This window comes from Vicia villosa, linkage group LG3, assembly GCF_029867415.1.
Source record: "Vicia villosa cultivar HV-30 ecotype Madison, WI linkage group LG3, Vvil1.0, whole genome shotgun sequence".
Classification (NCBI taxonomy): Eukaryota; Viridiplantae; Streptophyta; class Magnoliopsida; order Fabales; family Fabaceae; genus Vicia; species Vicia villosa.
The window spans coordinates 56,968,723-56,987,366 of record NC_081182.1 but is presented as its reverse complement, the minus strand read 5'-3'; positions in this window follow the sequence as shown (position 1 = coordinate 56,987,366).

Sequence of the window (18,644 nt, the reverse complement as noted above, 5' to 3'; positions counted from 1 at the left end):
GCAAAAATATAAATATAAATTAAAATAAAAAATAAAAAATAAAAACTGATTATTTTTAGATTTAATTTTTTTTTAATTTAATTGAATTGTATTGTAGTCACAGCATAAAAAGATTTTAGACAGTGGATTAATCATAAGTCGATTAATTATAGATGTTGAATGTTGGAAGAAGTATTATTTGCAGTTATAAAATTTATTTTTCTTTTCATTGTTCAGCACTTAGAGTGTGTTTGGATGAGGTAATTAGAAATTTTAAGGGAATTTAAAATTCAAAGCAATTCAAATGATTCAATTGAAATCCATTCATTTTAAATTATTTTGTTTGGATGAAGTATTAAGGTAATTCATTGTTAGATTTTTTGGGTATTTTTTTATAAAATATAAATTTTTTGGACCAAATTAAAAAATTGAAAAGTAGGGACCAAATTGCAATTTTTAAAAATTTGAATGACCAAATTGTAAATTTTAAAAATTATTAAGGACCAATTTGCAATTTTTTAAAAAATTTTGGGGTCAATTTTATAATTTTGGAAAATATGAGGACCAATTTGTAAAATTTGAAGAAATAATAATAACAAATACATTTTATGGAACATGAGAGGAATTTCAAATTCTTTGGTTTTTGGTGTCATTTCAAAATGATTAAATTTAACTTAGATGAAATACTCCATAAATTTCCATCATTTTAACAATTCTTCATTTTTGTATCCAAACAATGGATTTTGGTCAAATCATTTTAAATTCCCTCAAAACATTACTTTCCCTCATTAAAATGCTCCATCCAAACACACTCTTAGGCTATGTTTGAATTGATGACTCATAACAGAGCGGAATGGAACAAAACGAACGAAATGAAGTGGAGCGGAACGGAACATAGATCTCACTCCATTGTTTAGTTATTTTATTTAAAGTGTCTCATTGCATCACATACACCTCAAATTGGATGGAACAAAAAATGAGAAATTGGAATGTGAAATTACTCTTACTTTGGCATTGGAGTACCTTGCAGGTACCCCCCGCAATTCTCAGAAGTCCAACAAGTTGCAGGTCATTGACAATCCATTCTGATCACATACGATCAGATTTCATCATATCCCATTTCATTCCATCCAATATTTGTAAATCCAAACAAATGAATCTCATTAATTACCTACCATTCCATTTCATTTTATTCCATACCATCAATCCAAACATATCTTTAGTGATTTGGTTATTTGTGGTTCCACGAGGAAATCAATATGAATTTGACAAAAGTGCAATCAAGTTTAGAAATAAGATCTTTTATGGTCTTTAGATGATGTTGTGGATTTCACATAGGGGTTTTGGTGTTTTAGGATTTATATGGTCTCAAGTTTTATAAAGAAGATGAAGAATATTCAAAACTCGAAAAAAAATTTAGTGAAAGATTTCTTGTCTCTAAATCGGTTATTAAAGTTGAATTTGTTGGGTCGTCATGAGGGAAAATCATTCTCATCGGACCAAACACACATAAAGGTAAAAATCTCACCCAAACAAATGAGATAGAGACATTATACAATCACCTAAAACCTTAAGGTGATAGATGTATGGTTCATCTCACTTATAAAGTGTTTAACCTCAACTTTTTTAAACAATATGGGACTTAGAATTCACACTTGTTTCTCCATAAAACTCACAATTGTTTCTCAGCAATCTCCCCTCTCAAGTGTGAGTCAATTCACTATGTCCCCCCTCGAGCAGAAGCTAAGTGACACACCGTCTGACCACCATGTTAAGAAGACTTTCGACACAGGGAGTCGGTCTCTTACTCAAACCTGGTTTTGATACCATTAATGGATAATCATAAGGGGGGCATTCACACTGGGTTAAACACTCACTTAAAGATCAAATACTCACCTAAACAAGTGAGAGAGACACCGCATATTCACCAAAAACATAAGGAGATAGATATATGTGTCATCTCATTTATAAAGTGTTCAACCTTTACTTTTCTAAGCAATGCGGGACTTAGAACTCACGTTTGTTTCTCCACACAACTCACACTTGTTTCTCAACAGAATCTTACCCATCATTTTCCACATCAGCAAATACTGACGTTGTCGCTGACATTTGCATGAAAAAGACTAACAAGACCTTCTAAAAAATACTAGTAACATGAAATATAATTAATAGGTATGTTTATCCATTCTTTTGGGTTTTATTCTTCAACCAAATTGAATAAGACATTAAACTTTATTCTTCATATTTTCCCTTCTTCATGATAATATATTTGTTTCTCTTTTGTGGAATGTTATCTATTGAGTGCATTATATTCCTTTTGTGTTTGAGATTCGATTTTTGGCTTTTAATTTCTAATAAAAGGGTGAGATGAAGATATTAAAGAAGGAGTTGACAAGATTGTCAGGGTTGGTTGAAAGTATACATGTTGAAGAAGTCTCACATCGCTTAGTTTTGTAAAGGAAGAGAGAGTCCAAGGCTATATATATGATTCAGATTATTCATTACAAGACGTATCAGTCAAAAACACTTTAAGATTGTAGTTAACTTTTTATATTTTCTGATATATTTTTGTTTTAGAGTATTGTGAGGGGTAGTTAAATATTTGTTTTGGAGAGTGTGGGTGTATTAGGGACCTTGGGGTGGTTAAAGGTAGTCTATGTGTTGTAAAAAAAAAATTATATAGTGTTATTGTCTAGTTGTTATTTGACGACAGTCGTGGTCTTTTCCTCCAATTTTCGAGTTTTCATGTTAATCTCCTCTGTTGTTATTGTGTTCCTCTTTTTTTCTCTATGCTTCCCAACATGTGGTATCAAAAGCCTTGGTTTGGTGGTGTATATATTTTTTAGTATGCTTTATGGTTGGAGTTTTGTCTGATCTTCCACATCAGAAAATAAATTTTATACCTTGTGTTGTTTGGAAAAACTTTGTTTTGTTGCAGGAAAGGTTTTGGCTGCAATGTCAAGTTTTTCAAGTGCAATGAGGATTGACTTAGAGAAATTTGATGGAATAATCAATTTGGCTTGTGGAAATTTTAAGTCAAATATGTTTTGATACAAATAGGATTACACAAGGCACTGGAATGAAACATTTTCAACATGGACAACGAGAAGCGAGAGAAACTAGATTTTAGAGCTTCGAGTACAACCCGGATGTCTTTGGCTAATAATATTCTTGCGAATGTTCTTGGTACGTCACTAGCCAAAGAGCTTTGGGAGAAACTCGAAGAGCTATAATAAGGAAAGGGCATATCAAATCGTTCATTTATTGTTGAATGAGCAGTTTCATAACTTGCATATGGATGAACATACGAAAGTATCTGATCATTTAGGTGTTCTAAATGGTATTGTTTCTGAATTAGAAACTATTGGAGTCAAGATTGATTATGAAGATAAATATTTGAGACTCACATGGTCTCTTCCATCTGCCTATGAGCATATTAAACACGTTTTAATATGTGAAAAAGAAATTTTGAGTTTTGAAATAGCTGCTAGTTTATTTCTGAAGAAAGAAGATTGAAGAGTGGGGATAATACTTCATCAAACTCAACGTTGGTTGCTAGAGGAAGGTCATATGTGAAGAAAAATAATGAAATAGGTGTGAGATTCTAGAAATGTGGAAAATTAGACTTATAAAGTATAAATGTCTCGATGGAGCACCGTCAGAGAAAGGCACTAACTCAAATGCTAGCAATGTCTCGTTAGCTATGAGAGAGAGGATGATCTTCTTTGAAAATTATGAAGTATGTCCTCGTGGAAAATGACAAGTTATTGCTAGTGGATTAACACATGGGCACTGATGTAAAGTGTATTCTGAGATTATGTTGATGGTTGAAGAGCTTCCTACTAACATGGAAGTTGCACTAAAAAGTTTCAACCTGGTTTTTGACAAGTGTAAATTCTTGAAGTGGTTTAGCTTCAAATAAAGTATTCTCTTATTTATGTGGAGTATGATAGTTTTAAAACTACAATTGTCGGTGAAGACAATGTGAAAATTCTTGTAGTGGTGTAGCTTTAGTGACTATACTTTTTATGGTGGAATATGATTTTCGGTGAAGACAATGAAAGTTAATGTATTATTTTCAATCAAAGTGGATATTGTTAGGGTTAGTTAATAATATACATGTTGAACAAGTACCACGTTGCTTAGTTTTATGAAGGACGAGGGAGTTCAAGGCTGTATATAGGATTCAAGTTCTTTATTACAAGACATACAAGTCAAAAACACTTTTAGCTTGTATTTGACTTTTTATGTCTTCTCTTATACTCTTGTTTTAGAGTGTTGTGAGGGGTAGTTAAATATTTGCTTTGGAGAATGAGGGTGTATTGGGGGCCTAGGGGTGGTTGAGGGTAGTCTATGTGTTGTAACAATTTTCATATAGTGTTATTGTCTAGTTGTCATTTGAAGACAGTGGTGGTTTTTTATCTGGTTTTAAAGTTTTCATGTTTATCTCTTGTGTTGTTATTGTTTTCCTCTTTTTCCTCCGTGCTTTTTTTTCAAAATAAAGATATAGAGACACGTTCAATTTGAGATTGATCGAATAATTTCTATGAGAATAGCAAAAGATAAGGAAATGAGTTTGCAAGAGCAGTTGAAGGTTCAAAGACCGCCTAGTATGTAGGTGCTTGGACTTATGGAACATATTAAATTCTTGCAAACAAATTATTAAGCACCTGGTGTGGTGGGTTCTTACAAGAAAGAAACTCTAATATAAAAAGGATGATTTGGGTGAACTAGTATAAAATCACGTTTGTAATCATTTTCCTATTAACTTTACAAATTTTCATAATTTTGATCAATTTCAATTATGTATATTGTTGCAAGAGGTTTTGTAAATATTCGATCAATGGTATCTATTAAAGGGTCTTGAAAGGTATAGAAAGTATACATCTAACATGTAAAACCCTCATTTGCACTTGTAAAAACTCTTAATTTTGAATAATTTTTATTTTAAAAATAAGTTAGATAGTCACGTTGATTTTAGTTTAAATTGTCAAGTCTTAATGGTGAAAATTTTACTATCATTGATTCATAATTGTATCTAGATTACTCTATTTTGTACTCCCTCTGTTTTTTTTATTAAAAGTCGTTTTGGAAATAAAAATTGTATTTTAATATAAGTCGCTTTACAATTCCAATAAATAATTAATGATATTTTTTCAATTATATTCTTAAATATTTACTATTCTCTCTCCTTTCTATGATGTAAATTTATCTTCCACATGTTATTAATAAAGGACAATTTTGCAAAAACCTTCATAATTTCTTATTCTCATACAACAATAATTATTTTTCTTAATATGTGTGAAAACTCCAAAATGACTTATAACAAAAAAACGGAGGTAGTATATTTGTTTTGTTGGTCAATTTAGTTTGGATAGTCCTGCTCAACATAATTTGTAGAATTGACGGATTTGGAAAAATATCATAAATCCTAATTAATTATCGTAATCAATTATCATATTGAATATTTAAGATTGTTGGTTTTTTAAATATTATGTTTGCATTCGATTTAGCATTTTACTTAATTGTGTTCTTCCAATAATGCGTAGTTAATAATTCTTTTTCCAAGAATCCTTCATGTTTTCCAAAACATGCCTTGTGTATTTAATCTCAATCCTTCTATATATAATAGTCTATAACAGATCAACAAGTGATATCACGAGTTGGAATTTTGGTTAGGGGATTAGCAACTTCAAAAGTTAATTTATGACTAACTTATACCCAAAGGGGTGCATATTATAACTCAAACTTTACAAAGGCAAAAAATATATATCGAAAAGATTGCATGCAGGTCCATATCATGGCTTTTGATATGGAGGTTCAAAAGCATATTGTCAATGGTCGTTTTGAGACTACTATGACTATAGATTAACAAGTCATTTACAAACCACAAGTCAAATAACATAAATTGAAAACAAGATAGTGTATTATAATCTCTTTTTTTAGAGTTGGTGAATATATTTGTGTCTCTCATTGCAAATCTGCCAATGCAATGTATGACGTATTGGAAATCATATATGAAGAGCCAAAAAATGTAAAACTCTCTAAATTAACAAGTTCACGCATATGCATTGTTCACATGAATAATTGTGAAACCATTATGGATATGTGAAAACCATTTATCCACACTGTGGAATATTTAAAAGGATTGGGTAAAACTATTCCAAACTAGGATTAAACTAACAAAATTGTTAGGTATTTAACTAGGTATTGGAAACCAAAGGTAACAACCATAAAATAATATGTAAGCATGGATACTTTGTGTTAGCTCCATAAACTTTCATGTTGATTGACATTTATTTTCTTAAAACATGTCTCTGGTGAAGATATCAGATAGAATATCATAACATCCTAACTGCTACAGCAGAATTGGACTTTAAGCAGAATTGTTTTGGTACAATAGAGTCTGAGCTTCTTTGAAACGACAAATGTTCTAACAGATGTCATGGCATCATGACCCAAAACATCAGTGCAAAGTTGTTTTAAATCTTGACAGATTTAGTTGGATCGTGTGAGATTTATTTCAGATATATCTCAGTATATTTCGCAAGTCAAGATGATTTTCTCTAGAACACGGAAATCAAATCTCCAACAGAATTAATATTTATATATTGAAGATTGAAGATTTGAATATTTGTTGCAAGATTTAAGGAGGGTTTATTACAAGATTGGTACAGCTGCAAGCGTTTGGATCAAACATATGTGAATAAAGAATTTGAAGCCCAAAGACTTCAGAATACTATATATACACAGCCCTAGACCTAGTATTTTGCATCTTTTTATCTTTTCATAATTTATAAATACTATATATACACAGCCCTAGACCTAGTATTTTGCATCTTTTTATCTTTTCATAATTTATAAATTAGAATTTAAGGTTTAAGGGTTTTGAGAGTCTCTCGTGTAACTTGAGGTGTACGTCACCCTTGTATCTTTTGATACTTGTGGTAGACAGTGTTGCTTTTACTCATAAGTCTTTAGATAATGAGTTGAGTTTTTGTTCTCACTCTTTAAGCTTTTAAGTAAAAAGTTGAAGGTTGTTCTTGATCAAAGCTTTTAAGCAAGATCAATTTTTGTTCTTAGTTGAAATTATGAAGCAAGAATAAGCATATTTTACTGGAAGTGCATGCTTCCCTTGTCACTAGTTTGTGACTAATTTATTTGAAGTGTGATCATCAGTTAGGTGAAAGGCCGTCGATTCAGTAACTAGGACTGGAACTGTTAGACATTGCTGCAATGATTGAAAGTGGGATGAAATTTCTCATATCTAGGAGGTTCTCAGGTTGAAATTGCACGGGATAGTGATTAGGATGGAAAGTTGCAAGCATGAGACTTGTTTAGGCTTTGAACTAATACTATAGTGGACTTCCTTCCTGGCTTGGTAGCCCCCAGAGTAAGTGATATTGCACCGAACTAGGTAAACATTTTCGTGTGTTATTTTTTGTTTTTGCATATTTATTTTCTGCATAATCATACAATTTTAAAATCTTTTTCAGGATGTCATAATAGATGTCAGAACATCTATCTCGACATTAGTTTTGTTATTAAGATATCAGTATGAACATGCATTTCCTGTACCAAATAAATTTCACTTTGTCAATAATATTCTTCATTGTAAAGCTTGAATACCATTAACAATAATTGAAAAGGATAGGAAAGCATAAAGAGCAAATCAATAATAAATTTAAAGAAAAGTACAATCAAAGGATATATATAGTCTGGTACACATTAAAATTTAATTTGATTGAATAAAATAAAACTTCTTAAGTCGGGTGGGTAACACCTGGTTTAATAAATAGACTTCTTAAGTAAGTTAGTGAACACATGCGACTTAAGAAATTTAATGCGAATTATATATTTTTATTTACACTTTTTTAAGTCAGTTTTAAATACACTCGACCTAACTATGTTACAAATATTTAAAGAATTTCCACCGCCTCACTTCTTAAGTCAGGTGACAGGTGAAATGACTTAACAGCATCTGCTAAAAAAGTATTTTTGTACTAGTGTGACAGGAAAGTCCTAGGGCGAGGTGATACCTCATTTTGGGCGACATTCCAATGCCGCCTCTTATAGGGTGGTCTGAAGGCATCTCCCTAGGCGAAACTCTTTATAACTATAAGAATACAATATTGATTTTCTTATTCAAAGAAGCACTTTGATTCTAACTGTGTACATGTCATATATGTTAATCGAATAGAACTAATATGTATTAAATATACATATAAATGTGTTATTATAATCATCATATGATTAATTCACAATCATTTTTTCAACATACAAGACAAAATATGATTCATAATAATATTAAACATATAATCATACATAACCAATTCATGGTTTCGTAAGGACTTTGGTACCCTTGAAGGAAAATCACGAATCTACTTAATCTAAATGCAAGGTTGTCATGATGACAACTTTTGCAACAACCCTAAATCTAAGAATGATGTGTCATTCCCATATAATACTAATGCTCACGTGTCAATTTCTTAAAATTTCTAATATTAATTAACTATTTGTATCATAATATTTTGAAATAAATAGTTAAATTATTAATATAATATAAATGATAATAAATTTTGATGTAATTTATTTGTTGTCTTAATTTCCCTTGCATTTATTGTGGGTATTTCCCTCTTAGAATTTCTAATATTAATTTAAATTATTATTATTAATTGAGATATCTCTACATTAAAAATCTCTTATTTCTAAAATTATATAGTCAATTAATAATTAATTATAAATATATTTATATAACCATATTAACCTCAATAAAATTAATAATAATCTAATTCGTGCAGTTTTGGAAATTTAAAATTTATAATAATTTCAAAAATCAAGAATTCAATTCTCCAACAAATAATAAAAAAACCTCAAAAAATAATTATTTAAATTTTCTATATAGTTTTAGAATATATTTTTAAAATAAGTATTTATAATTTAAGGTTTAAGAATACTCCTATAAATAATAGAAAAACCTCAAAATATATATATATATATATATATATATATATATATATATATATATATATATATATATATATATATATATATATATATATATATATATATATATATATATATATATATATATATATATATATATATCATATCATCATCATATCATACTAAATTATAATCCTATAACTTCTTCCCTACATTTTCCCTCCAAAACTCCCTCCAAAATTAATCCACTTATTAATTAATAATTAAAGTAAAATTAATAATAATAACCTTAAATTAATATTAATAGTAATAAAACTCATTTATCCACTAACTATTAACCAAAATAACCCACTACCCACTTCCTAATTTTAAAATTTCCTAAATTTATTAAAAAATTAATAATAATAATAATAATAATAATAATAATAATAATAATAATAAAGATGTTAAATTAAAATTAATTCTAAAAAACGGTTTCCTAATAAATTGAAAACATACACGTTCCCTAATATTTTCCAAATAATAAGTTAATTATTTAATTTATTTAATTGGTCCACCATAAAAAAGCAGTTTCCTTCACTTTCTGTAAACCACTCTCCACTACTCTGTGAGATCTCTTTAGAACCACTCTCCACTACTCTGTAAGATCTCTTAAGTTTCTCCCAATTCCTTCTGTTACTATAAAAGTAGCTACAATATAACCAATTCTACTAGGTTTTAATAACTACAGGAGATGTATCTATTTATTTTTAAAGTTTGTTTGATGTCTTTTTGTTTGTTTCTTTTCAGGTCTAATAAGAAGGACATTCAAATTATGACTTCTATTTACACCTCAGTCCTTTGTGGTCTTTTCATATGCAGTGAGAAGGACATTCAAATTGATATGGATGTAGTTACATATTAGAAGATATCAAAGATCCCCTGTTTCATTGCTACCATTATCATTCACAGGATGTTTTGCATAACACTGACCACATAAAATCTTCTGTTTTAGCAGTTTCAAAAACGCTCACAAAATGTATGATGTTGTATTTTATGTTTTCTATTTTGGTGCAGCTTTTTCTTATTTTTAATTGTGTATTTAAATTGTACTGATTACAATCATAATTTTAATTCAAATAGTGTTACCAATCGTTGGTTTGATATATAATCAAAATTCTTTTTGTTTTGTATTTTAAATTTTAATTTTTTTCAGTTTCAATATATTTTATGGTTCATGAATATAGTTTATAATTTAATATAATTTTTTATGTTAATTGTATTATGTATAGGGTGTTGAATATTATTTACTTCATATTATTTTGGGTAACAAATCCTTTAATCATAAAATATATTTTATATTAATGCACTGTTTATTTAATTTCTTTTATAAGATTGTCAACTATATTTAAGTTTTAAAAATTATTTGCATTAGATATAAAACATTAATAGATGCGTAAGATATAAACTATTAAATTTGTTTAAAACTTTTTTATTTAAAATTTCAGCGACTTATAATGAACTCTTCTAATTTTATTATTTATCTTTTATCATTTGAAATATTTATTTTGTTATTTTAATTTCATAATAAAATTTTTAATTTATTATTTTTAAATAATATATTTTAAATTATTAAAATAAATTATAATAATTATCCGTGCATCGCACGGGTGTACGACTAGTATATATTAACTTTATTTATTCTATAAATTATTTAAATATTTTATCTATTTCAATTTCTTCAATATAAATTTTTTATTCAATATAAATATGTTACATCTACCACCCAACTCATATAGAAATGAGATCTATTTTTCCTTCTTTTTTTTTATTACAAGCTCTACTTTTCTTTTTGTATTGATATTTAGATTACTTTTTCAGAGCTCTCTCTTATATTTTAACAATTTTTTAAAAAATTTCATACAATTTATATAAATCAATAATTTGAATTATATTTTATTTAAGTTATTATAACTAATTAATTTAATATGTAACGTGTTTAAATTATTATAACTAATTAATTTAATATGTAACGTTTTTAAATTATTATAACTAATTATAACTAATTTATTTTATAGCATTATAACTAATTCATTTTAAATCATTATAACTAATTACTTTATGTGTAACGTTTTAAAATTTATAAATATAATCAATATAATTTAATATTACATTTATAACAGACCATTAATTCACAACTATTAAGTATATTTCCTATAGAAAATAAATGGTACCTTTAAATGTTTTTATTGTGATGTTTTTTTTTTATCTTTTCATTTTCTTTAATATAGAATTTGTATTCAATATAAATAGGTTACAAAACATCTACCACCTAACCTATCACTTTTTGTTCTTTTTTTGTTGTCACAAGATCTACTTTTCCTTTTATATCATATTTCGATTACTTTTTCTGAGCTCTCTTTTAAGTTTTAACTATTTTTTAATTTACGTTGCAGACTAATAAATTTGATGTATGTTATTGGTTGAAGACTCAACTTTATTTATCCTATCAATTATTTAAATATTTTATCTATGATGTTTTGTAATAATTTGTTTTGAGCGTCAATATAATATTTCCCTCCCTATCTACTGTTATGATTTTCTCTTCTTTTTATTGTTAATTTGAATATAATTATTTTTGCTATGTGAACGAAAAGAAGAGGATAAAGAAAACTCATATTATTTTTGCATCCTTATTACTTGAAAATCATGAGAAAAATTGCAGCTCATGTAATCTTTAAGAGAAATGTGTATTTGATTTAAATTTATTTATTTAATTATTGGAGATCTTCAATAAAAAAAGTAAAGAATCTAATAATACAAAAAATGTATCTTTTGTCAATATTTTATTGAGAAAAAGGTATTTCTGATTCACTTGATATAATGAGATTGATAAAAATGAATTTTTTATTATTATTAAAATATGTATCTAATTGATTTTAAAATTTTTTTAAATTATTATTTTAAAAAATAAAATAAATATGTTAATAAAAAATTTATCTTATGATTTTGTATGATCTTACCGACGTCATCTCTTAAATTTATCCACCTCTTGATTAAAATATCTAAGCTTGAGTTTTAAAAAAATGATTATTTTATTGCGATTTTAATTGAGATTACATTTTTTTATTTCCCTTCTATGTAGAAACATTTGATCAAATTGATAGTATGATCACATACATTCAGTTAAGGTGGACAATTAATAATAAAGTTCATGATTAAAAAATTATATTACATGTTATAAAAACAACTAAAATGATTTGTAAGAAATTTAATTCGACCATCTAAATTATCTCTTAATTTATACTCTTTTGTATATAATTATTATTTTCTTTGAAATATAATTAAAGTAATGATCAGAATACAATATTTGGAAAAAGTAAAATCAAAATAATAAAAAAGTTAAAAAGAAATTAAATAAATGAGAAAAAACATTTATATACAACCATACATTAATGTCATCAATTTTTATTTATATTTTTTCATCGAACAAAAAAGTTCAAATAAGTATATTATAATAAAACCTATGCAACACACAAGTTATATACATAGCCTCAAAATACTATAAATTAAATTTGTATAGAAATAAAGGTCTAGATAATATGTCTATGTAAGTAAATATAATATAAATAGGTGTAATTTAATCTCACATGTTATTGACTAAAAAGTATTTTTTTTCTAATTTATTGTCTTCCATATTAAAAAATTAATAATATAATTGCAAGCATAATCTAAATGGCTTACAAAATAAATTTATATGCAGATAAAAAATTAAATATCAATTGTTATTAAGAATATGTAATTTTATTTCTAATATACACGTGGGAAGCACGGGCCAACAATCTAGTAATGAAAGTAAATGCAACAAATAAAACTGCAAAAAAAAAATTGATTTAACGTGGAACCTTATGAATTGTCGTGAGTCAAGAATTGGTTGTTTATATATTATAGCATAAAACCTTTGATCTTTGAAACAAATTGATCACAGGGCCGACCCAACAGATATTGAGGCCTAAGACGAGTTTTATAATAAATTTTTTTATTGTTAATAATATTTTTTTTTATAAAAGTAATATTTTTATTTAAAAGTCAATATTTTACATTTTTAAAATACACAACTATTTATGAAATATGATAATTAAATTCATTCGATATTTCAATTAAAACTTCAATTATGTTTATTTTAATTTTAAATTTTTTGATTCAAAATTTTAATATGACGTAAAATGAAATAATAAACATTTTACAATTAACACAAATATAAAAATCATCAAAAATAAAATAATTAAATAAAATTAAAAAATTTACATTAAAATTAAATATTAAATATTAAATAAATAAAATCTAATTTGTGTAATAACTCTTCTCTTTTTACTCAAAAAAAAAAGTAAGAGTACACTTCTAAGAAAAATTGATAGTAAGAATTTATATTATTAATTAATATGATACTAATACCAAAATTTAGTACATAAGCAACAACACGGTGATTTTTGTTGAAAAAAGTGAATATATCGTCTAATAATAATAAAGTGCAGTTATTCTCATTTTATTGAAAAGGAACAAATATTAATGATAGCAGTAAAAATTGAATGCTATTAGTTTTTGTTTTCTTTTACAGGATCTGTAGTTAAGTTGTACTAGTTAATATGAAATTAAATTTGGAGGCCCTAGGCAGTGGCGGAGCCAAAAATTTTAGGGAGTCTGGGCAAAAAGTTTACACCTTGTTTTTACTAATTTTACATCATGTCTCTACTAATTTTGCTCTTGATTTTATCTAAAAAAATCTCTTGATTTTGTCTAAAAATTTCACACCATATTTTTACTGATTTTGCTCTTAATTTTGTCTAAAAATTACTAATTCTGCCCCTAGTATTGTCTAAAAATCAACTATTAAGTGGGAGAGTATACAACGGAAGGAGGGATTGAGCGCGGACGCGTGTCCGGGTTTGCGCGGAAGGAAATAAAGAGTATTCCAATTGTCTTTAGTTTTTGTTAGATCTATTTATATTGAACAATAGTAAATGTTCAATTGTAAACGTGTGTGCCCTTGAGAAAACTAAAAAACTCTAAAAATTCAAATAGTTTTTTTTTTCCACTTTAGTTTTTATTGGTTTATTATAATATCTATAATTGAGAATTTCAAATTATTATGCATTTATTTTATTTTATAACTATAAATTTACTTATACGTTAATTTTAATATTATTTTAATTAAAGATAATTTATTCAATAAAAAAAATAAAATAAAAAATGAGGGACATAAAATATAATCCCTCAAAAGCTAACAAAATAAAAGTTGGACATTTTCAACTTACTTCTTAAAAAAAACCCCAAAAATTTTAATGTTATTTATTATGTGAAAAACTTGACCATGGATCCTCTCCTTCTCTCCTTTTCTCTCCTTCACAAAAACAAGTGTAGTAGAATTAATTGCATCAAGAAAAATGATAAAAAGAAGAAGAGAGAGAAAATATTAGAGAGATATAGAGAGAAAAGTGTGAAGGAGATAATTGGAGAGAAGAAATTGAAGGAGAGGATCCAAGTCCGAAAAACTTAGATAATTTCTCATATTGACAAATTAATTTTGCTTGAACTCTCTAATTTGACCACATAGTAAAACTCATCATTTTCATACATTTCAATTTGTATTACTCTTACCTTTTAATTAAATTTAAACGCCCATGTTTTCTTGTTTGATTTTATAATATATGGAAAATTATAATGTCGTTATAAAATTATAATAGAAAAGAAGTTAAAAAAAATATAAAATTAGGGAAGGTCTAATTAATTATAAATTTTTGAAAGCATAAATTGTAAGAAGACTAAAAAATGAAAATGGTATCATTCAAGAAAAAAAGACTAAGAAGATAATTAGCTGATTGGAGTTTTATCAACAATATAAAACTCTTATTATTATAATATTTAATAATAATGATTAAATATGTATATCTTGAAGCACCAACCGTCAAAGACAGGGGAAATATGAAACATCAACCGTTAAAGATAAAGAGGGGAAAGATGAAACACCAGTCGGTCTATAATACTGTAGTATAATTGATTTTTTTAAATTTTTTTTGTTATAATTCATATATAATTAATTGGGTTGGTCCTGTCTGGACCATTGGGTACTCATATATTTTAGTTTTTACACTCTTATTTTTATTAATTTTGCCCTTAATTTCGTCTAGAATTCGACTATTAAATTGGGGGAAATACAAAAAAAATTGGGGGAAATACAAAAAAATAGGGGTTGAGCCCGGGCGCGTGCCCGGGCTCGCCGGGCTATAGAACCGCCACTGGCCCTAGGCATATGCCTAGTTTGCCTAGCCCTTAGACCGGGCCTAATTGATCATGAGTGTGACATAAACAAAAATGCATATACTCACTCCACACGAACATAATATGTAACATGAGAGTCTTCCACCTAGAATGCTAGCTATAAATGAATGAAGTTCTTAGAGAGAACACAAACTCATAAGCCTGGGGTTGTTAGGATTTTGAGAATACGTCAACGAGTGACTATCACTTAAGTATAATGGTTCTATTTATAGAACCACTTATGCACACTGTAGCTTACGACACATTATTTTTTTTCTTATTGGCGATATTGCATCTTAATAATGCACCATCGTATCATACATGAATCTTATTTATTTATTTAATCTCTTGTTTATTTGTTCTTATGTGTGTGGTCTCAAAGGCTCTTGTAACATTGACAATATTATTAAATTGCCTATTCAGTATTACAAATAAAGAATAAAGTCTGGCAACACGTAACTTCTACCCAAGTGACGAGAATGAAATGTGATCTGACATAACCTTTAAGTGATAATGACCACGTGTGTAATTATCGTTTTGCCATAATATCTATATTGCACACAAGACATGATTTGTGCCACCCTCATATAGTCCAATAGGATATTCCTTGATACTCGAGTACACTTAGTAACAATAAATAAGTTTAATATCCTATATTAACTTATTCAACATGACCATACATTTTACATTCATACTCGATCAATGAACTTGTATATATTACTTTCACATATGTAGGATAGGAAAATCGCATCTATGTCGCTCATATCCCTTCACATGACTCATTGAGTACCTAATTAATTACTTTATGATTAAGTCTTATGTCGAGGTCATTATAGTTTTAAGTAAAAAGGTGGCATATACCATTATGAGAATGAAATACTAAATACTAACGTTTATGCATTCCTATTATCCCATTTGAGAGTAAAACTCAACCATATTTTTTTAATGACATCCTTATATTTATATTTAATGATGTTTCACATTTAACTCACACTTAGGTCCTACTTGTTTTACCTTTTAAAAATACATTTTTTCTTTGTATTTTTAAATGTGATTTTTATAAATATGTTTTTTAATATGTTTTTTGAAATTGGTTTTTTCGAAATTTTAAGACTAATTTGACATCTTATAATATTATTGGAGATTAAAACATTGTCTAAATCACAATTTAAAAAAAAAAATTTAAAAATAATTTTTATGAAATATATTTGAAACAACTTTAAAATTAAGTAATTTTTTAAAATTTTGATATGTAAAATAAATTTCAATAAAATTATAAAATACGTAAACTAACATGTAAAATTATAAAATTATAAAATATGTAAAACCAATTTTTTTATTTGAAACTTTTATGAAAAAAAAATTTGTAAAATTTTTTAAACAAAAACATGTAACACAAAAAAAAAAAATCATTTTTACAAACAGGCCATTAATGTTTCATTAAATAGATTAAAGATTTTATTACTTTAAAACTTACATATTAAAAAAAAAGAGAAAAAAATATATACGATTATTTAAAAAAAAAATGTGACATGACCGATTGAAGAATCTCAATTGAATTTTATTACTGTCAACCAATCACAACCATGTTAAGTGTTAAGTCACACTGTTATTTTAAAAAAATTATGTGACATGATTGATTAAAAAATTCTAATTAAATTTATTTTACATTGTCAATACACTATTTTTAACCTCTAAAAAAAATACTTTTATTACAAATAATCTACACTTTTTAACTTCAGTCATAAATCAATTGGCCTTCATGACTACCGCCAACAATAACAACTACTTTTGTGACAATACTCCTAAAATATATATTGTGATAATAACAAGTAAGCAATTACCCTAGGATATTATATTAAATGTGAATTTTATTTTGGATTAATCCATATTGGTTGATTGACTGATTTATAGTAAATCTCACTATTTTTGGTTGGGGGTTTTGAAAATCATTTCGGAACAAGAATTCGGATAAAAAATTCATACTCTTATTAAAAAAGCTGAAGGAACTTAGGACTAATTTTCAGAGACTACGTAGGACAGTAATGTTTTCGGATGGATTAGTCGGTACTGAAGGAAGGATACTACTCTATAAAAAGATAAATAAAAAAAAGTAAAAAAAGCAACAAAGCAGAGAACAATTAAAATTTATTTTTTTTATTCACCCCTAGAGTTTTTTTTTTGAAGGCAAAGCAATTCCATTAAACTGAAACAAGAGAGGAATTACAGACAGATGGATCAATACTGGGGATAAAACCAGTCCAAGTCCTAGATCCAGAGTTTTTGCCAATACCAACTAATTGATGTGCATCAATGTTTACAGACCTACTAATGAACATAACAGATACATTACTAAAGCTAGACATTAAAACCTTGCAATCAAGAATAATAGGATTCAGTTCTGCATTAGTAGCAAAACCGTTAATGCAGCCCACAACAGTCATAGCATCCGACTGGAGAACGATATCCTTGAGTCCCAAATCCTTTGCCACCTCTAAAGACCATCGAATCGCCTGTGCTTCAGCGTTAGCCGGGTCTGTAATACTACTAATTCTCTTCGTAGCAGCCAGGAAGATATTGGATGTAGGATCACGAATGACACATCCAAAAGATACCACTCCTTCATCAAAACAGCCCGCGTCCGTTTGTACGGTCCAGCCCTCATACCTTCTCATAGCAGAATCGGCTTGTTGCGTGCTCATCTTCGAGCTCAAACATCCCAAGGATTCCTCATGGATAGAGTTCCAAATGTCCATGGCAACCGCACCTGGACTTGGTTTTAGATTACGAAAAACCAGATTATTACGGACTTGCCAAATTTTCCACAAGAAAATGGCAACAACTTGCCCCATCACCATATCCTTTCTCTTATAAATAACATTTAGCTAGTCTGCAATGTCTCCCGCTCCTGGAGTACGGATTCCCAATGGGCCAGCAAAGAGAGTTCTTCTAGCAAAGTCACAATAGAGGAACAGATGAAGAGAGCTCTCTTGTTCGGTGTTACACATAGGACAAATTCCATCAGATGGTATTCCTTTCTTTAACAAGTTCAATTTTGTTGGCAGGATGTCTTTTAAAAGCCTCCACAAGAAATTTTTGATCCTTGGATTCACTTGAAGTTTCCAAAGTTGCTTCCAGAAAAAGTGATTGTGAGTTGCTGAAGGTGCAGGATCCTTCTGATGACTCAAGTTTCTTTGAATATGGTAGGCTGTCTTCACTGAATAGGCTCCATCAATTTCATAATGCCAGATAAGGCTATCAGCAGGGAGTCGATGAGATAAAGATATGCTGCTTATGTGTCTAACATCCTCCTCACAGAAGTTTTCACGAAGAATATCCATATTCCAAGAAGCACTGTTAGAGTCAATCAGAGAGCTTACCTTGCTTGATTCACTTAGGACACGGGCTCTAGCAGATGGTTT